General features: G+C 33.2%; 1 pseudogene; it reads right to left on the minus strand.

Moving 5' to 3' along the window:
* Positions 1 to 19,461: 19,461 nt before the first annotated feature.
* Positions 19,462 to 20,862, minus strand: LOC141608182 (uncharacterized; annotated as a pseudogene).
* Positions 20,863 to 22,503: the final 1,641 nt, after the last annotated feature.

Here is a 22,503-nt window from a genome sequence, read left to right on the forward strand (position 1 = left end):
TGTGCATACTGTCGCACTTACTAAAGAGTCGTGTTCTTATCTGACCCACACTGCACCTCACAAACTAGAAGACCCAGGTAGCTTCTCCGTCCCTTGTAGCATTGGTACCTTTTCTATTGAGAAGGCATTATGTGACTTAGGAGCCAGTATAAGTGTAATGCCCTTGAGTCTTGCTAGAAAGCTCAAATTGACTAGGTTTGCAGTGACCGACATGACAGTACAGATGGCTGACCGATCTGCGGTCCAGCCTATAGGAGTCTTAGAAGACATTCCCGTGCAAATAGGAAAGTTCTTCTTCCCTGTAGACTTCGTTGTACTTGATATGCCTGAGGATGCCCATATTCCTATCATATTGGGTAGACCATTTCTGCACACTGCTGGTGCAGTTATTGATGTTGGTTCGGGTACTTTGACCTTTAAAGTAGGGAAGCATTCCATTGTTTTTGCCCAACCTGCTAAGAAGAAAGACCTCATGTGGCCTGTAACTTGTAATACGGTTTCTGAAAAGAAATCCTACTTTGTGCTTCCTGATATGCCTGTCTCTATTCCTACTCCTGTTGTGACACCTCCGCCCCAGATTGGGAGCAAATTGGAGGAAGATTTGTCTATTTCGATATTGCGGAGCTGGTTTGGGGAAGGAAGAGCTGCAAGTTACTCCAGCTGCGAAGGAGCCAATCATTTCACGAGGCGGTCTTGGTTGCCTTAGCTATGGCACTGATGAGGAAGTTGATGACGAGCCGGTCAAGGTGAGAGAGTCAGATTTGGACTTTGATGAGCCAGAGGAGATCATTGACTGGGGAGATATAGAAGCTGTTGACCCGTTGAGTTCGGCGGATGCTGAAGTTGTGAAGGGTGCAGCTGAGAAGATCAGCACCGTTGAGGCTACCTCTTGTAGCCAGAAGCCAGTCAAGTGGGCCATACCGTGGCCGTTCTTGATCAACTATTAGTTGATCAAATGCTTTATCAAAAACTTTCTTTTATTTGCTTTTGTTAGACTCTCTTTTTATTGCTTTTGTGTGCGCGAGACTTCGCATTTAATTATTTTGTTTAGGAGTTTTTAAGCACTTTAGACCTTGCTTTGGGTTTTGCGCAATTTTGGGCGCGTATTATTGTGCATTTGCAGGTTTTTAGACCTCATTAGCTCAAGTAATTGAGCAAATACGAAGAAATCAGAAGTTACAGCAGTATTTTCAGTCGATCGACTGGGCTCTATGGTCGATCGACTGGTGTGCAGTTTCCAGGAGCTACTGTTCCTTTCACCTTGGTCGATCGACTGAGTGATGTGGTCGATCGACCGCCCTGCACTGATGTACTTATTCACGACCTCTCCCCTGCTGTGTTTGGTCGATTTGTGGAATCGCGGGAGTTTTCTACTCCACTTTATCTTCCGTCACATTATCTATTTCTTCTACCTTCTTAATTTATGCACATAATATCGCTTCAAAATTGCTTTCTCGATTTTATGCGTGGTATTCGTTTGTCTTTCAGGTACTTATTAGTAGCACTGCTGGCTACTGAAACCTCCTAGCTCACGCTGGTTTGGGGAGGTTTCCTTTTGCTGCGCTTAAAGTCTTGTGAGTTCCTGACTTCCACTTCATGTTGTATTTATTTATTTTCTCGCAAATTCCCGTTTCTCTTTTCTTCAATACATGATTTTGCACAATGGGGGCATTGTGCGATTTGATTTGGGGAAGGGTTTTGCGTCGCATATCATTTGCTTGCATTCACGTTTACATTTTTGTTTTGCATCGTTTATTTCATCTTTTATATTTACAAAATCCAAAAAAAAAAATAATAAAAAAAAAAAAAATTGAAAAATTTCAAAAATTTCAAAAAATATGCACGTTTATTTTAGCATATAGGTTGAGTCGGAACGGTAGTATCTCAATGATGACATTGCATTTGCATCTGTTTATGCCTAAGCCTTGCTTAATTGACATGTTATTAGTAGAATCGTATATGCATATCTACGAGTTTTCGTTACATTTCTTGCTGAACTTGAGACTTGACTTACAATATTGGCAAACTACATCATATTTCTGAGGTTTAGAGCTTATAACTGGTGACATTCATGACCGGTTTATCTAGGATTGTGAGTAGTACTCCTTATGAGACATGTTACATAAATGTGCATAAATATGAACTCAATCTTCTTAATACCTGTATGCATTCGGTTTGTGGTTTGTTGACACATGTGGTAGAGGTTTCCCTTTATTCGTTTTGCCCATAAGCTCCACACTGCCAAAAACAGCCTTTTTGTCCCATTACTACATCCTACATTTAGCCTGCCTTTGTCAAGCTAGTAGTTTAGTTTTTGGGATTGTTACTTCGTTTTCGGTGGCATATGCTCTTATTGAGATTTAGTTGAAGAAAAAAAGAAAAAAAATGATTTGAAAATAAGAAGAAAAAAAAAAGAGTTATGTACTGTTCATTACGGTCGATCGACTGCCCGTTCTGGTCGATCGACTGGGTTCCGAAAGAAAATCAATTCGCATAATTCAAGCCTTTATCTTATGGCGATTTTTGCTCCCATGTTGCACTAGTATCTTATGGGGAGTTGGTTGATTACTATTATTTTGGAGATTGTGAGATTTGTGCTTGCTAATAGCACCATTTCGATTGATTATGAGCAAGAAGTTGGATATTATCACATGGTTCTGTTACGGTACTAGCTTGATCACCTGTACCCCCACATTCTCATAAATGTTTTGCCTCTTCTTACCCATACCTCACATTTCCATATATATATACCTCGGCATGTGTCATGGTCATTTGTTGGTTGGAATGCATATGTACGGTTATAGAGATTGCTTTCATATTAGATTGAAGGCATGTTCTTATAGGTCGTAGTTAGGCGAGAGTCTCTACAAAATGAATTCTTTCTCTCCTCTTATATATTCACCTGTGTTTATGTGTGATATGAGCGACCCGTGAGAGTCCAATTTGATAAGTCTCTATGGTTGACGGTTCAGCAGTTCTTAACGACTTCATAATTCGTTTGCATGATTCACATGGCTAATTTATTGTTGGTTAATGCATTAAATTGGTTTAGGCTTTACAGTTTGCAATTCGCTCTGAGATTGAACTCGTTCCATTAGGTCATTAGATCGAGTCTAGTTCTTGCTTGGGGACAAGCAAGGGTTTGGTTTGGGGAAGTTTGATGCGTGTCATTTATATGATGTTTCACACCCTATTTTACACGCATTTCAGAGCTAATTTATGTAGTTTATGCTACATTTCTCCCTATTTCCGTCTACTTCCGTATTTTTGTACATTATTGCAGAAATGTGAAGAATTCAGCGGAAATCAAGCTAAATCCGTCCCCGAGTATCTTGCATTGCATTTGACGTGAAGTATTCACTTAAGGAACGAGCATGGTGCGCATTTCGAGGCCCAAAAGACAAATCCACGAGGAGTTAAAAGCGGATTACCAGCTAAAGCAGTCGATCGACTGGCCCCCTTAGTCGATCGACCAACCCACGACTACAGAAGCTACTGTTCACAGCAGCTCAGTCGATCGACCGGTCACTGTGGTCGATCGACCAGACCGTACTTCAGACGAGAATTAAAAGATCGAGGAACTTAAAGCCCAAAGCTATATTAGGTTTAGGAATAAAGTTACGTGAGTTTGCTATATAACGTAACCTAGTTTACAGATACAATCATCTAGCTTTTATTCAGTAAATTATCTAGTTTCTGTTCAGTTTTTATCAGTTTACTTCACAAAATAATTAGGGTTCTAAGTTGTTCGGAATTCTATACAATTTATCTTCGTTCGGTTTCTAATTCTTGCTCTGCAATTTTGGTATTCTTCTGCTCTTAATTTAGTTCGCTTTATTATCGTTTGTAGGAGAGAATTGCTAGTTAGTTTCCCGAAACCGATTTATCGTTTATGTTAATTGTTTGTTCTATTATTTCAAGTATGAATTCTTCTGTTTATTGCATTAATTTTATTGTTGTTATCATTCCCAGTATGAGTAGCTAAATTGCTTGTGCTAGGATGTAGGGGAAGTGTAGGATTAGGCGGCGTAGAATTAACATGGACTGAAATCGCGTGTCAGTCGATCGACTGCCATACCTGGTCGATCGACTGGCCACGTGCGGTTTTTACCTTCGTTTTAATTGTTTTAATTCTTTATTCGACGAATCGAGTGCACACGACTAGTTGAATGTTTAGGATGTGACTGACCCGTTAGATCGAGAGATAGGGACAGTTGATTGACCACCAATTAAAATGACTAAACTATGCTGAGACCGAAAGATAGGTAAAGTTTAGATTATTAGTCACTTTTCAGGACGAGAGTCAGTATTAGTGATATTAGGGACTTATAGCGAGATCGAAAGATGCTATCTGTTAAGAGTGGACCGAGAGGACCTCTTGTTTTCCCGCCTCATGTGTTTGATTTAGACCTAATTAGTATCTTTGCAAAACTATAGTGAACCGACCATCCTAGTACCCTTCTTTTATCTGTTTTATCCGTTTATTTAGTTTATTGTCTTTTATTGCCATTAGCTTTAGACCAAATCAAATCAACCCCCACATTCGTTACCTTAGACTAAATTTAGACAATTATTGATTACATTCGCCTCCCTGTGGTTCGACCCTGTTACCACTAGCTTCTGTTAGTTTTAATAGGTTTTATAAATTTTATTTTTGGTACTCACAACGACGGGTATCAATTATGTAAACGCACTATTGTGGAGGACACTAACTCCAACAGTTCCTATAGTCAGACCATGAGGGAGGAAATTTCTCTAGCAATACATTAGCCACAAAAGTGTCATCTAATTTCATACCCTCATTAACGACATTAACACATAGGTTCTCGTAGACATGAACTTGTTCCATGATGGGTTTCCCGTCAGCCATTTGAAATTCCAGCCACTTACCCACAACATATTTCTTTTTCCCCGCATCATCAGCCCCATACTTGGCCTCTAAGGACTCCCATATCAGTTTGGAAGACTTATGAACCATAAATAGGTCAAAAAGGGTGTCAGTCATGTTGTTTAGAAGCTGGCATCTAACAAGTTTATTGTCCTTATCAAATTTCTTAATATCCTCTTCGTTTGACTTAACAGCAGATTTAGCAGGGGGGTGTTCTCTACAGTCTCAGTAACAACAACCTCTTTAACAGGAGCAGACGGGTCACTAAACAGCACATATTCAATTTCCAGTTGTTCGAAAAACATCAGCAGTTTCTGTGACCAACGCTTATAGTTATGACCGTCTAGTTTTTCAAGTTTAGTCAAATCAGGAAGAGTTTTTGCTAAAACAGACGACATTGTTACAGCAATTAACAACAACAGATATAGAGTTTTCAAATTGTTGGAGTAAATGAAGCAGTAACAATGTAAAGTAAGGAAACCAGAAGAAATATAACCCGATTCGTAGTGCCGTGGTAAGAGAGCCACTGCCTTGAAAACTATATTTCCAGTACGACCGTGGTGGCGATCAGCTAGTACCGGTAGTTCCCCAAGGATAACACTACAGTCTCCACGCAGTTTCGCCCACTCGGAACTGTGAGACTTGGAACGAAAATAATGAACTTTACCCAGAAAATATAATAAAAGGAGAAGAGGAGAAACAAGAGAGGAGAGTGAATGTTGTGTGTGTTCTAGAGTGAAGAGTGTTGATCTATTTATAGTAAAATAGATCAACAACGGAGCCAAAAACTGCTCCACTAAAGCAGCAGTCAAAACGTGATTAGTGGAGCATTAACAGCTCTTTAATCGCACCACTAACAGTCTCCATTGACTGACTGTTACAACTTCCAGTACACTGAATGTAGACAGTCCACTACACACACAAGCCCAAAAAAAGATTAAGCATCGCAGGTGCTCTACCCAAAACCAAACCCGAGCCCGAGCTCGAGACGGGTCGGGCCGGCGCGCGCGCGCGTGTGTTTGGACCCAAACCCACAGGCCCAACAATCCCAACAAAAGCCTCCTTGGTCCACACAATTGGCTAGTGATAGACAAAAGACAATATAAACACAAGGAAGGCATGCTATTCCACCGATGTGGGATATCAAATGAAAAGTTGGACAAAACAACTTGGCTTTACAGCCATCATTTCCAACAATAACAAATAACCCGTGTTAGTGAAAAAATTACTCCGTAACTAAAACCATGACTCGCAAAAAAAAAAGGAACAAAGCAAAAACAAAGTCGAACGGAAATATAGTAATTTGGGAAAGTGATATGCTAGAGGTAAAGCTTAAATACTTGCATACAATATCCTAGTTGGGTTGTGATTGTTCTTGGATTCTTAGCACTTAAAGTCTAAGCCATAAGGAACACTAATCCAGGCTCGCAAGCTTGAACAGCTAACGCAATTCTAATATATGCAGGTATGACATCTTACATTCTTACTACCAGCTTTTACAAAATTCTCTTATCCTGTTCTGTGTTACTGGCTTACTGCTGTTTAATATCACTATACTTTTAACCGTCTAATATTACTCTTTGATTGAGACTACCGGATATGTAATAGTTGAGCAGTTATGCAAGTTGTTAGTTATTGTTTAAATGGTATTCGGTCCACCTCACTTTCAAGAGCTACTCTTGATGATATTTTAGCTGGTAGCCCATAATGACTGATTAACTATCATAAAGGTTGTTTGCTTTTTATTTAGGCAGTGTCAAATGAATGTAATTAAACTATCTCGAGACTGTTACATAAGAATACAAATGAGATAGTCATACTTCTTATTTGGATTAGTCGGTTAATAATACTGTCTTGAGACAAATTGATCATGGTATTCCTGACTATGTATTCCGACATGACGAATGCAATTTAGTTTATGTTTAATTGCTGAGCCAAACACCAGCTCACCATTGAACACACAAGTTGCAACTCTCTGTCGCAATCAAGAAAGCGGGTAATGATTTTTGATGTACTAAAATTTTAAAGATAAAATGATCATTTTTTGCTAATTGGGTATCAATTAATACGAAATGGATGATTTTTGCAGATTATAGGAAGATGGTTCAAAAGTCGTACAAGGCGTCAAGAGATTAGAGATGGCAGGGTTTGATTGATTGTGATGATTAAGTTGGTTGGTTGGGTAGTTGATTTTTTGCTGTTGTAATTTGTATTGGTTTGTTGTTGTTACACACTAACAGAAGTGATAAATAAAGGTGCAGGAAAGCTTACCAATCATATAAATGCGATCATGGGTAGGATTTATGTAATGGGCAACAATAGCATAATTTATTTTTTTTATGAAAAAAATAATTATAGACATCGTTTTTTTTTTATATCTGATGTCCATTGTCTTGAATAGACATCTAATTTTTGTAAACATCTGATGTCTATATAATATATAGACATCAGATTTCCTAAAACTCTGATGTCTATTTTCGAATAGACATCAGACTTAAGACTGATGTATAAGCATAGAGAATATACATGTGTCAACTGTGCATCAGTAATAAATCCGATGCCTATTGGTGAAAATGTCTGATGTCTATGATGATTTTTGTAGTAGTGTACATCCATAATTTTGTATGCTAACCTTAGCTAAACTATAGATATAATAAATCACATGAAACAGTAGAAGATCGTTGTTGCATTGAGCTGTTTTTGCTATCCACGAAATCACGAACAAATCAACGCTTTTAACCGTAACTGCAAATATTAAGACACAATTAGAAATCACTTTGATAAAGAAAGTAAACTGAAAATTAGCATGAACATATTCTTTTGCTACATCTAAAACACACACAAAAAAAAAACCAAAGAAAAAAATGGGTGACATGTATAAAAAAAAGCACTACATGCCTATATATATATAATATATATGATCTTCAATAATTAAGTCTTAAAATATATTTTAAAAAAGTTGAGTTGGATTTAAATACTACTCCGTAATTAAGTCTTCATACAAATACAACTCATACGTAAAATATATCTTAAAATATATCTAATTCAAATGATAAAGTTCAATCCAATAGGTATAGTCTTACCCAACTTCTTTATCTTTCTACATGAGCTATACGTATTATATAATAATATTTTTTTTTATTTTTTTTTTATAGTTATGTTTATTTATTATTTATTTATTAGACTGAGGTGTTTTGACAATGTTGGAGTCTCCGTAATTGCTCAGAAAAAACTTCATTTATTAATATAGATAGATATTGATACAATTAGTTAGTCATGTCTAATAAGAATTCTTGACTACATATAACATTAATAATTAATAACGTATACATACATGCATTACAAATTTACAATATTACACTACTCCTTTACCGTAAAAAAGTACATCATTTATTTATCTCTTACTTATTCTAATTTTATTTATTATTTATTTATTTATTTAAGTGTTTTAAAATAGCTGGAGTCTCTAAGAGTGCCTGAAAAAAGCCTCTTTTATATATATCTATATTGATTGATTTTGGTAAAGATAAATGACGGGTCACCGAGTATAAGCTGGCCTATTCTCTTACTTGCGCTCAACTCGGCCATTTGCACTGGCTAACAGACCCATAACACCCATTGTCGTAACTAGTGTTGTATGGCTTAAAACAGGGCCGTCTGGGAGATTTCCGGGGCCCGGTGCAAGACATTAGTATTGGGCCCTCGCACTATAAGTTTAAAAAAAAAATTATGGTCATAATTAAGATCTTCACATATGAGTACGATTAAAGAGTCATGAAATCAATACCCGAAATTGAATATCGAGATTAGTATAGTTTTTAATCGATTCATTAGCAGTTTTCATCATGATAAACAAAAATTAGTGTTTGAGACCATCTCACAATATAAGATGGCTCATTTGTATAAAAATCACTCTTTTATTAGCAATGAAATGATTGATTTGTTTTTATATAGAAGGACCGTCTCATGACGTGAGACCTTTTTTTTTGTATAATTTGTGCATGATAAATATGCTACGGTACTCATTTAGAATTTATTAAAACATGTTTGGAATTTGAAGGACACTAATCATATAATAAAGAAACTAGTTTAGATCCCGTGCAATGTATGCACGGTATATATAGGGTTTTACTTTTTTAGTGTATTATTTATGAAATTTAAAGTAACTAATATTTTTTTTACGTTTCTCATCGTTATATATATTTTGATTTGAAAAATCAAAATCGTATTAATCATGAAATAATTATTTCAATGAAAGTTTTTTTTACCGATAGATTAATGGTGTTATTTTACAAAAAATTTCTGATAAAATATTTTTAACCGCAATTTTTATCATAAAAAATCAATGAGTTTTTTATCGTATTATTCTTCAAACAAAGAAAGAATTCTTTTTCATATCATAAAAAGACTGGAGATAAATATGTGTAGAATTTGAAATACTAAATGACATAAATCAATACATATATATAAAGCAGAAACTTTTCAAGCGATATTAGAGAGTCCAACTTTTTTAGAATTCCTAACAAGACTAGATTTCGAAACACATTTAATAAAATTATCCAAATAAAAGTAGATTTCTTAATATTTTAATAAAGTTATCCTAATATAAGTAGATTAAATTTATTTTAATATTAAGATTATTCTAATATAAATAGGTGATACTCAAAATACACAATATAACCAATTATATGATATATTAATTATAATATACATTATTCATATATTATATCGAGTTAATTATATTTTACTCCCTTTTGAAATTCACATTTTTAAAATTACCGCACTCCCTTTTGAATTTTTTTGCTAAAATTACTCCGAAATTGCATTTTTTTCCTAAAATTACTTCAAAATTCCAATTTAAGTGACCTATTTCGTTTGTTTTTGAACTTATTCCAATTGTGCCTTAGCCAATTTATACTTTGAAAGGTATAACTATGGTAACAAATGGAGGGAGAGTTCAAAAACAGGGAAAATAAGTCATAAATTGAAGTTTTAAAGCAATTTTAGGAAAAAATGCAACTTAATGGAGTAATTTTAGCAAAAAATTTCTAAAGGGGGTAATTTTTAAAATGTGGATTTCAAAAAGGAGTAAAATATAATTAATTCTACTATATCTTAAATTTCATTCGTCATACTAATCAAAGTTAATCAAAAACCTAAAAATGTATTAAAAGGTAACTGAAAATTAAGAGATTATAATTTAATTGATTAAGCCAAAAATATTTGGCAAACTAACCGAAAGGTAGCTGTTTTTTTGGTAAAATGATATAAAAGGACATAATAAGTTCTCTGTATTTAATATTATAAATTGAATGAATAAAAAAACAGGTAACTTATTTCTCACATGCTTCTCTTATTTTGGTAAATAATTTATCTATCAAATAGTTACAAAAATTTAAGATAAATCAAATATTGCTCAAAAGCTAATTTCTTTGCAATAAAGCCTAAATACGAGACTTTTCATGATCTCTCAACCTTACCTCATATCTAATTAATTACTTCTTGATGTTTTTTTTTTGCCAATATTTACTTATTTTGACCCTATTGTTAGTAGTTGATCTCAAGTTCCATTTTTAATGTTATAATCTCCATTATAGCTATTGATTCAGCATAAATATTAGCAATTAGGCATTGTAACACAAGGTACATATATACTCCAAAATCACGAGGAACAGAATAAATAAGTAATTGGTTCAAAATAAATGTTAGCTTTCTACATAAGAATAAAAATTATTGTTAACTCTTTAATAAGAAAAAAGCAAATTAATTTGATAAAAAAGGAAAATCTATCACAAGTGCCCAACTATATCGCATTTGTCTTGGATGTAGCGAATAAAAATAAAGTTTTAGACTTAAACTGAATTTTAAATCGTGCCAACCATGAGTGTTATATATGGGGAAAATAATATCAGAATTATTTGAGAAAGTTATAGAATAGACGAGTATATGACATTTAAATGGAACGAAACTATTTTAAGATCTCCCAATGTTGAAGCTGTTATGGTTTTGAAATTTTTTACTTGCGACAAGTAAGGGCATGTAATTTTTCTATTAAATACGGGTATGAGAAGGCGTACATTCGTCATGTCTTATCCCCCATTTGGCATCCTTACTTTAAGGCGTCGCTTTTGTTTTCATTATGCGAGATTTGGTTGGTATTTTAGTTGGTATAGACTTTGGGAGTAAGATTCATTATCTTTTTGGAATTTCACACTAAATATATTTCATCCTCTTCGCAATGCTCTTCCGTATTGCTTCTACACAATTGTTAATGCGGAAGTTTGATCATAATTTTCGACATATTAATGGTCAAAGTTATAAAAGTTTGACCTATAAGAAGCAAGGCGGAAGAGTTTAAGAAGGGGAGAGAGTATACATGATGAATATTTTTAATATAACTCATAATAGTATGCTCTACCAAGTGCGGTATGCCGGTTACGTTGTAGAGGAACATTAACTCCGTAAGAGAATTATCTAACGGGACCCGTCTTATTATCAATCGCCCTAGAAAATTCATAGTAGAAGGGAAGATACTTACGGGTTCCAAAGTCGGCAAAAGGTACTGAACCCGAGGATAGTAATGACTTCCTCAAATACAAAGATTCTTTTCGTTTTTAAGCAGAGACAATATACGTTGAGGCCATGCTACGTAGACGTGACAAATAGATCAGGTCGTGTTGGGTTGATGTGTCACATTTAAACGGATCACGAACTCTTTAACCCAAACCCAACCCAATTAAATCTCGTGTCGTGTTCGTGTCGATCCAGTTATATTAATAGGTCATCAAACCTCAACCCTAACCCGTTAATTTCGTGTCGTGTTTTCGTGGCATGTCATATTTGGAAAGTGTAAGTATCTTTATGTGAGGATCAAGAAAATTTGGGATTAATTTAGTAAATAGGTTATTCGTGTCGGGTTCGTGTGTAGAGTGCTCAACCCAAACTTACCCAATTAAATCTCGTGTCGTGTCCTTGTCGACAAACTTACACAAATTGGTCGTTAAATGTCAACCCAAACCCGTTAATTTCGTGTCGGATTCTTGTCGTATTTTCATGTCGTGTCATTGTTTATCGACTCTAATACTGCGCTATAACAATAAACAGGAGTTAGGGACAGTCACTAAATCATGCTGAAATTTACCTGCCGAAACCAATTTTTATTTATGGCCAGCTTTATGTAGTTTTAAGAACAACGTTATCCGAGAGATTAAGGTTCTACATCGATGATAGAGACCAAATGTATCAAGGCCACAAGAAGGACATTGTTTACAAAGAAGTTTTCATAATTTACCAAATTAAGATGTCGTATTATATATTTTGCATGGAGTTTTTAAGAATAAGTAGTCAAAGACTATTTCGGTAAAAAATAGATGGTGCTAAGACAATAAGAACGGTAACTCTATAATTCAACTCTATCTCTGAATGTTAGTATACAACTGATATAGTTAAATACCAAATGCCACAACGCTTTCGTTGTTTTTTTTTTGTTATAGGAACTGATGATTAATCTGTCCTCATCTAAATCAACTGCTGAAAATTTTGTTTGCTTCTATTGTTAGCATAATTTGACTTTTTGTAAAATTTAATAGTTTTCTATTACCAGACGATGGTAACGTAAAACAACGTTTTCAGCGGTGCAATAAAATATATACTACTAACTGACATTATTATACTAACTTGGTAACCCAACTATTTTAAAAAATGACATAAACTACTAACTGATGTTGTCACAGATAATACTACTAGGTGCCCGTGCATTCTATGTAATAGAATCAGAGATATTGCGAGATGTCTATAAGGAGCAAATACTCTTAATTGTAAATAGTCAAGGTAAAATTATGTTGTAAGAGATCTAACATTTTCTTCCAATGCACTAAATATATATAATTATGATACCTGCTGTTTTTTATAACATCATTCAGTTTTACGTAGTTGTAAGATAATTTACAAAACTCATAAAGATATGTCTCCGTTATTAAGGTTCATATTGGTGAGCTCCACCATGTTTATAAAGAAAGCGTTTTGTATTTAATTAAAAACTGGTTGTGCCTGTAACAATGAAAAAGTTAGCGACATACTTAGTGATTGTTTGGTTACCCCTTCTAAAACACATGAATTGTAATTCATGTGATTTGCAAAATAAGTGGGTTGTTTGTTTACCCAAAATCCCATGAATTAAAGTTCCATAGGAACTCTAATTCCTCCATAATGGAGGAAGTTGCTTACCTAGCCTCCCCCTAGGTAAGTGATAATTCATATGGAATTCACTTCCCACATTCCAAGGAAACAAATTTCCTCAATTTCATGTGAATTGCAAAAACATGTGAATTGATACTTCCTTGGAACTCCAATTCCGGTTGTGAACCAAACGACCCCTGAAACTATGTCACTTGATGTTATAATAAAGGGTTATTTAACAAAAATACTCTGAACTAACGAGGTGCTTCTCAAAATACTCTACACTCTATTTTAACTACCAATAAAACCAACAATTACACCCCTTCTCTTATATTAGAATTGATTAACCGGTTACCTGCTAAACAGGTAAACAATTTCTTACACCTGTTTTAACCCCTCTTTTTCTTCTAATGTTTACCCCTCTTTTAAACCGTCCCTAACCTCTATTGTTTTTTCTACCTTTCTATATTATTTTGATTCATTCATACCGTTGAAATCTGCCGTAAAGTTGGACTCTTTTATTCTGACTTCATTTCATTGAATTTTGCAAACAATCCATTCAATGTTTTCACTGATTTGATTATGATTCTTTATTCTGAAAGTACAATAATGGAGTTTATGTCATTCAAAGAGCTCTTGCTCTTTACAAGTATGAGATTTCTTGTCTTTATTTTGCCATATAATTTTGATTACGCTAATTTAGTTTTCTAGCGACATCGATTTAAAGGGTATGTATTGGTGTTTTGTTGTTAGTTGAAGGACATTCAAGGGTCATTGATCAAAGAAACTAGATTTTCTGTATGTGTATTGATGTTGCCAATTTGCCATGGTATATGCCTTAGATTTATATCCAAGAGGTGATGGTGTGAAGGGATTGGAACAACTGATCTATAATACGCGATGCCTAAGTTTTGGCGATGTACCTGAAGCACACCTCAGTCGCCGCGATAGTTTAGGGGCTGACGAAATTATGCACAAGCTCGCCAATACTCAACTGGACGGCGTTAAGTTGGACCCAATTTTTGAAGTATGTTTGCGACATTAATCAAGGGTTATCGATAAAAAAAAAGATGTTCGCTGAGGTATTCCAATACGATAATGGTGCTTGCAAAGTTATCTTCTACGACATCGTGGACCCAAATTAATCTTGATGTAATGAAAGGGTCTTATTCTACTTTGTATCAAAATCAAGTTAATTGTGCGCACTGAGAATGACATTGCTATTATCAAATGAGTTTCTATTTGATGAAGATTAGTGCTTCGAGGAAGAACGGATAAACTATTAAAATTCCAAATTAAATAGTTAGGGTTGATATATTACAGTAAAATTGGAAAAAGAGGAAGATGAAGACTCATAAAAGGAAAAAAAAGTGGTCCGTGCTCAAAGCTACCTGCTACAACAAGTTATAAAAACACCAATTCTATTCATAGAAAAGGGGTGTGATAGTTTGTTTTATTGGTAGTTAAAATATAATTTGTAGTATTTTGGGAAGCACCTTGATAGTTCAGAGTATTCTTATTAATTAACCCTATAATAAATGATGGCAAAACTTTTATGATAAAAGCATTAATAATTCATCGGTTATCACCTATACCAATCACGATTTTTTTTTCCATCAATGACAACATAGTAGGACTTTTCTATCAACTTAAGAATATATTTTTACAAATAATCCTAATGAGAGCCCCGTGCATCGCACTTGCTTTTCAACTAGTATATAAATCTAAAATATTATGTGTATTATAGACTTATAGTCTACCATACTTATAGAATATGCTAAAAAAAACCAACCTTATTTTAGGAAATATGTTTAGGCGGAAAAACTTAAAGTTTCACCTATTCATTTAGTAAATAGGGGATACTCCCTCCCATCAAGACCAAAGGTTACGTTTGACTTTTTGGCACTATTCATAATTGTAGAGAATCTTTGATATTATTAGTAATGTATAAGAGAAAACATAGTCATGCGAGATCTTATTTAATTCATCGTCATGAATGCTATAAGAATATCAAGTTTTTATAATCAATACATATATATAAAGTAGAAACTTTTTGAGCGATATTAGAGAGTCCAACTTCTTTAGAATTCCTAATAAGTGTAGATCTAGTTTTTTCCTCTTAATAATTTATGAGAAAATTATCATAATCAAAGTACATCTAATAATTTATGAGAAAGTAATCCTGATAGAAGTAAATCTAATATTTTATAAGAAAAAAAAATACTAATAGAAGTGGATCTAACAATTTATCGATTATTCTTTACTAACATAATAATAGAAAAATAATGTTATAAAGAATATTTATAAAGCAAAAAAAAAGTCATATAATAAACGTATAAAAGTGTTAAAATTGTATATTTTATAAGCATATAATTAATCTTTGTGAGAAAAAAAGATCCTAATTTCTTACAAATATAAATATTGTCAAAAATATAAATAAGTTGTTTGATTTTAACTACTTGGTGAAATTCGTGTAGTAAAAAAGATCATTTTATTTAGAAACGTTTTTGAATATCTAAAAGATTCGAGTTGGTAATTATAACCAAACCTGTAATTGTCATACAAAAACCTTAGGAAAAAGCTGAACTTTATTTTTTAAAAAAATACTTCATGAAAAAGTAACATGTCATAATAGGAAAAAAGAGGTAAAGAATGACATTTACTTAGCATTTGAGAGAGAAAAATTTCTACAATGACAATATTAGAAATAAACAACTTAAACGATGACATGAAATAGTTTTAACTCTGACTTTTTATAATGTATCAAATGTGTATGATTAGATTACCAATAATATTCACATAAGATTAAAAAAAATTGAGCTACCATTTAAAAATATTAAATAAGTATCATATCGATTTTGTCAAATGAGCCAAAAAGTTAAATACAAATGAACAAAGTCAAGAATTTCGATTTTATGCGGACTAATAATTCAGGAACCAGCTAACTATGAATAAATCAGTGTAAATATATATACAAATTGTGAGAACTATATATAATCTACTGTTATATCACCGATTTTTTTTTTCAAACTGGTTTCAAATTCATATCAAATCCATAATAGACGTTAAAATTGTATTGAACTGCCAACTATACAAAATTATGCGGTTAGATCAATTTTTACTTTCTAAGTTCCAATTCTTCTATATGTTTTTATTCACTTAATTATTAACCGCGGTTTGCGAATGGCTGGTTATTACTTTGTCATGTACCGATTGTATATTTAAAAGTGCAATTGTTTTTAAGGTAGCTTTTCAAAGTTGTTTTTTTTTTGGAAAATTTCCATTTTGGTCCCTGAGCTAGGTTTGGGTTAATTCCACTTTAGTGTCATGGGGTTTGCATAATTCCACTTTATTGTCCTAAGGTTTCGAGTATTCCACTTTGTTGACCCGAGTTTTGAATAAAATTTCATTTTGGTGGCCTAAAACATTTAATAGTCAACTTTTATCTTAAGTAATTATATTTTCAGTAAAATAAAGTGCAAAATTGGATATTAAACTGCATACAAAATAGTAATATTGCAAAAAATGCCTGATTTGTTTTGTTCAAAGTATTTTTTTAGTACTCCCTCCATTATCTTTTATCTTCTCATTTCAATAAAATTCTCTCACATATATTAGAGAAGTGGCTGGGGGGATAAAAGATGATATGGGGGAGTATAAAATATTTAAGAATGCTATGTATAGGTCACTTCAGCGGGAAGTAGACCTCAAGGCAACAAAGTGGAATTATGCAAACCTCAGGGCACTAACGTGAAATTAGGCTAAACCTTAGGGCACCAAAGTGGAAATAATCATTTTTTTTTTGTTAATGGTTAACTATGGGGTATCCCATAAGGGTTTAGTTGAATATAAAGTACTCCTTAGTGTAATAAATTAGGTCAAACTTAAGAGTTTGGCCTTAAGATAAAAAACCCAATTGCATATATATTGGTTAAAAAGTGAAACAATTGTAAGTATATATTTAGTAATTTGAAGCAATTTTCTTAAAATTGAAACTCTTTCTGAAAATTTGTTCATTTTGTTGTTATAAATAAAGAGTAGAATAACAATGTAAGATAATGAGACTTGATTTTGTGAATAGATATCATTTCAAATAAACAAAAATGAGCTATAGTATAACTTTAATAGAATTAATCTAAAACTAATCGACTTTAAGAGTAGTATCATAATATCCTACTCCCTCGAATCCACACAAAACCCCTGATTTGTTTTTTCGAGGTCAAACTTTGCAATATTTGACCGTTAATTCACTTAAAAATGTATCTCACATTTAAAAAATTAAATTTCGTATTACATATTTTACGTGAAGTTCACAGAGAACAACGAGTCTTAATGGTTAATAGTCAAAAACATATTTATATTGTTTAGAGATCTAACAAAAATCCTCCAAACAGGCTACATATATAATTGAGATACATGTTGTTTTGCGTACCACCATTCAACATTTACATGGTCCTATGCGTACAAAATGGAATATTCGTAAATGTTGTAAGTTAATCTAATTTATGAATCTTATCAAATCGGCCTCAGTTATCACGTGTTCATTTTATGGAATTAAACCACATTTTTGGGAATGCCGTTTTAAATTAACTAAAATCGGTGGTGCGTATAACAATAAAAATAGGTAATTACATAACACAATTGTGTCTTCGGATGTTATACAACTTATATAATTAATACCACATTATAGTTTTATGACGTCAAGAATCAAATTTTTCTAAGCTTATATGTAATTTTTTTTAGTTATAATGGAACTTTTTGAGATTAATGTTTAAGTAAATAAACTCAAAAACTTTATAATAAAACTCAAAAATTTTAAATTAAAACTCAAAAAATTTTTCTTAATGCTCAAAAACTATACTATCTGATGTACTACATCAGATGTATAATCCACTTATTGAAAGGAGTAGCTTTTAAGTTAAAGAGACTGATGATCCATCAATAATCAACCCAAAAGTTTTCTGTGTTCCGATTTTCAAGATGGTTGGACTTTTTTTTTATTAACTTAATTGACTTCTACAATCAAACCATGACAATGTAAACAAACGTTTGCAATCTGTTATTCAACAAATTCTTAGAACATTCAACATGCATATTGTTAAAGATGATCCTAATGGGAGCCTCATGCATTCTATGTAATAGAATCACATATATTTTTGTACTGTTGTTTAGAGACTACTAATTTTGTTGGAATTTAGTATGGATTTGATTTTACGAGAAGGTATATAAAGAGCAAAACACTCTCTTAATTTTAGATATTCAAGGTAAACTTTTGCTTTAAGAGATCTAACATTTCTCTAAACACACTAAATATAGATAATTATAATACTTGTTGTTTTACGTAACACCATTTAGTTTTACGTGGTTGTTATAGGCTAAAATAATTTGCAAAACTCATAAAGGTCTGTCTCAGTTATCAAGGGCGGTTCATTTGGTGAGCTGCACTGTATTTATGGAGATAATGTTTTGTATTTAATTAAAACAAGTGATACCTATAATAATAAAGGAGAAACTAATTGCATACTCTTATTATGTTACTTGATGTTTTACAACTGAAATGATAACTACTAAATGACAAAATTTCTATGCAAGCACTAATAGTTCATTGATCAACTATACGAACCACAAACTTTAGTTTATCAATGATTTAAACATAATTGAACTTCTTTTATCAATTATAGAATATATTTATATAGATGACCTTAATGGGAGCCCCGTGCATCGCACGGGCTTTCAACTAGTTTTTAATAATGTGTAACTAAAGATATTCACGTTGCAAAACACGCCTCGACAAGCATAATAAAGTCAAATGTAACCTTTGGTTTGGATGGGAGGGAATAAGTTACTAAATTAATTAGGATTGTTGGAAATTGGAAAAGGAAGCAAATGTGTATCATATACCCAATTGAATATTGGTGGGGCCAGCTCGAAACTGAGAAAAAAAGGGCAATTGAGAATCGATCTTATTAGACCATCTTTATCAATGAAAGGTCATGACCTAGGTCACACTTACAAATATTACTTTTATATTCATGACCACCTTATTTGACTTACACCATTTATTTGATGTTTATCAATGACCACCTTAACCTACCTTCTCTCTCTTACTTTTTACTCAAACTTCTCTCTTACCTTTTATTTTACCATCAAATATATTTTTCATGTCAAAATTTCACAAAAATTGAAAATATATAGTACATGGATCATAATTTTATATAAAAAAACATTCATTTTTTTTTATTATATATTTTTTTTGTTCGAAGTAAAGTCGCAAAAAACATACACCAAACTAAGATAATGCCAACAAAAATCTCAATTACCATTAAAACTTGAATACATACGTTACTCTAAAACATAATAAATATTGCAATAATAAAAATAAAAAATACATTTTTTCAGTTGACATTACCAAATGTTTCCCAAATATGCTCAATTAGATCACTTTTTAGATTATTATGAGTGTTTCTATCCCGAAGTTATGATCGACGTTGCATATATCCATTTAGACTTGAATCTCCGATAGAGAATTGCGAAGTCCCGTTATCAGGAACTTCATCTCCATTTATTGCACTTCTTTCTGTTGACATGTCTTCGTTAAATTCAGTTGTATCCCAATGGTTTAGGTATGTGTCTCGCTCATCCTCAACTATCATATTATGCATAATAATACAAGCCATCATAATTTTACCGATGATACTAGGGTTCCAAATACGACAAGGACGTTTGATAAATGAAAACCTCGCTTGTAAAACTCCAAACGCACGTTCAACATCTTTTCTAGCCGCTTCTTGGTATTGAGCAAATAACTTGTGCTTTCGAAGTTGTGGAGCGGTAATTGATTTAACAAATGTAGCCCAAGAAGGATATATACCATCAGTAAGATAATATCCCATATTATATTGTTGACCATTCACAACAAAATTTACTTGCGGTGCTCGACTTTCTAAGATATCATTAAAAACAGGTGATCGTTGAAGAACGTTAATATCATTACACGAACCTGGTGTTCCAAAGAATGCGTGCCATATCCATAAATCATGTGATGCAACAACTTCTAGAATGATGGAAGTCTTTGTACTTCTTCCAGCATATTGCCCAGCCCAAGCTGTTGGACAATTTTTCCACTCCCAATGCATGCAATCTATGCTACCTAACATACCCGGAAATCCTCGTTGTTGACCCACATATAGTAACCTTGCTAAATCTTCTTCATTAGGCGTTCGTAAATATTGTGTACCAAAGTTGGCGATTACACCTTCAACAAAGTGTACGACGGATTCTCTTATAACTTGTTCACTCATACGTAAATATTCATCAAGTGAATCGGCCGATGCTCCATAAGCCAACACCCTTATGACAGCAGTGCATTTTTGTAATGCAGCAAAACCAAGTCTACCGCTTCCATTAGGCGACTGTTCAAAGAAATCATCACTAGTAGAAAGAGCCTCAACTATACGGAGAAATACATGCTTTTGCATTCTAAATCTACGGCGAAATATATGAGCAGGGTAAACTGGATCATCAGCAAAGTAGTCATTGAACAATTGTTCATAACCTTGCTCACGATTCCTCTCAATATAACGTCTATTAGATCTTGGAGTTTGATTTTGTGGTTGGAAAAATGGGTTTGGATTATATATAAGAGAATCTTCCAAAATGCGATCCATAACACGATTTTCTTCCATAATTCGATTTTGCCATTGATTAAAAAATATTGTATTTTGATCCCAACCATTCACACTATTAGAGTAATTGGGATTGGAAGCTGAATCACTAAGGTATGAATTTTCAGACATTTTCTTAAATTTTTAAAGTATAATAAGAAGAGATTTTAATAGGTAGAAGAAGAGATTTTAATAGAAAGAAGATGAAGAGATATTTGTGAGTTTTTCAATTGAGAAATTAAGTATTTAAAGAACAACTATGACATAGACAATTCATATAGACAACTCCTCTTGATGTGAGTTTGTGAGTTCTCATTGTGTTGTCAACACTTTGATGTAGATAATACAGTTAGATGTAGACAACTCTTATTTATGTTGACAATACACATAGTTATCGACAACACATATATATGTTGACAACACAATGAAAACTTAATAAAAATATATTACAATAATTAGCATAACATCAATATTTTACAATGATAACATAAAAACGAAGCCTAAACTAAACTAGGATAACAGAAAAACTAAATAATACTAGGATAACGTAATAACTAATTAAACTAAGTTAACATAATAACTTATTTTACAAAGATAGGACAAACATTAATTAGAAGGATAATATTTTTGGATCAAATCTAACTTAACTCGTTCTTCATGGGGTGATAAGTTGTGTCTTCCAAATAAATTGCTCAACATCCTCATCTCCGTCATTCTATCGAAATCTTGCGTCTTCTTGTTCTCCATTTCGATCCTACATTTTTCAACTTCAAGCCTAGATTTCTCAACTTCCCTATCATAACCGAGTTTCTGACGTAGTACTTCAACTTCTGCTTGTCGTGCCATACTGAGAGTTTTAATAGAATCAAGATATTCAGGAGGGTATGAAAATGATTCAGCTACTGATTTACCTTTCCTTTTCTTTTTTGCCGCATCTCTACCCTCTGGTCGATAGCCAATTGATTCAGCAACATTATTATTTGGAGGGGTTTGGAGGTTGCACTCACCATCTTCTTCCGCTCTTGATCTTTTTGAGCTGCTACCATTCAGTTGCCACTTCGTCATCCCCATTGATCTCTATTTGTTGCACCCCAATTCTTTCAAAACTCCACTTTTCATGCTTACTCATGACATTATTGAAAACGTTTAGATCAACGAATTTTTTTCCATTATTGTCAGCAGCATAAAGTTGTTGAGCCGCACTTTCATCATCTTCGATGTTTGTTCCACTCTTTCGTGGTCGACTAAACACTTCTTTATAGGCCGAAATCCACTTATTTGCATACTCATTGAGTCGTCTAAAACGACCTCTCATAGCTTCCGTGGTCTTCGTACCAATTTCATTAGGATTTTCTAAGTGAGATTGGTCATAAATTTCTTTTACCTTACTCCATCTTGTGTTTGTACTTTGATTTTTGCCGAGTATTGGATTCGTGCTAGCTACACACCAAGCTGACATTAACGCTTCATCTTCTTTCTCGCGCCATGCGTTGCCTGTGTCTTCTCCACCCTTCTTCGTTTGTCTTTGTTTTTTGGTAGCCGTAGAAGGAGAAGGTTGTGTCGCCTCTTCTAAAATTTGATTTGAGGCTCGGGATAATAAATTTAGATTTATCGAATTTGAATGATTTTGGGAGATTTGAAAACTTGTATTATTATAGGAAGAGTTTGAAAAATCATGAAAATCTTGAGAATAAGGATTATTAGGAATATTTGAATTATGTTGGGAGTTGGAATAATTTTGCATATTTGGGTTATTTGTTGAGCTTGGACGAT

The sequence above is a fragment of the Silene latifolia genome, chromosome 10, assembly GCF_048544455.1.
Source record: "Silene latifolia isolate original U9 population chromosome 10, ASM4854445v1, whole genome shotgun sequence".
In the NCBI taxonomy this organism is placed as follows: domain Eukaryota; kingdom Viridiplantae; phylum Streptophyta; class Magnoliopsida; order Caryophyllales; family Caryophyllaceae; genus Silene; species Silene latifolia.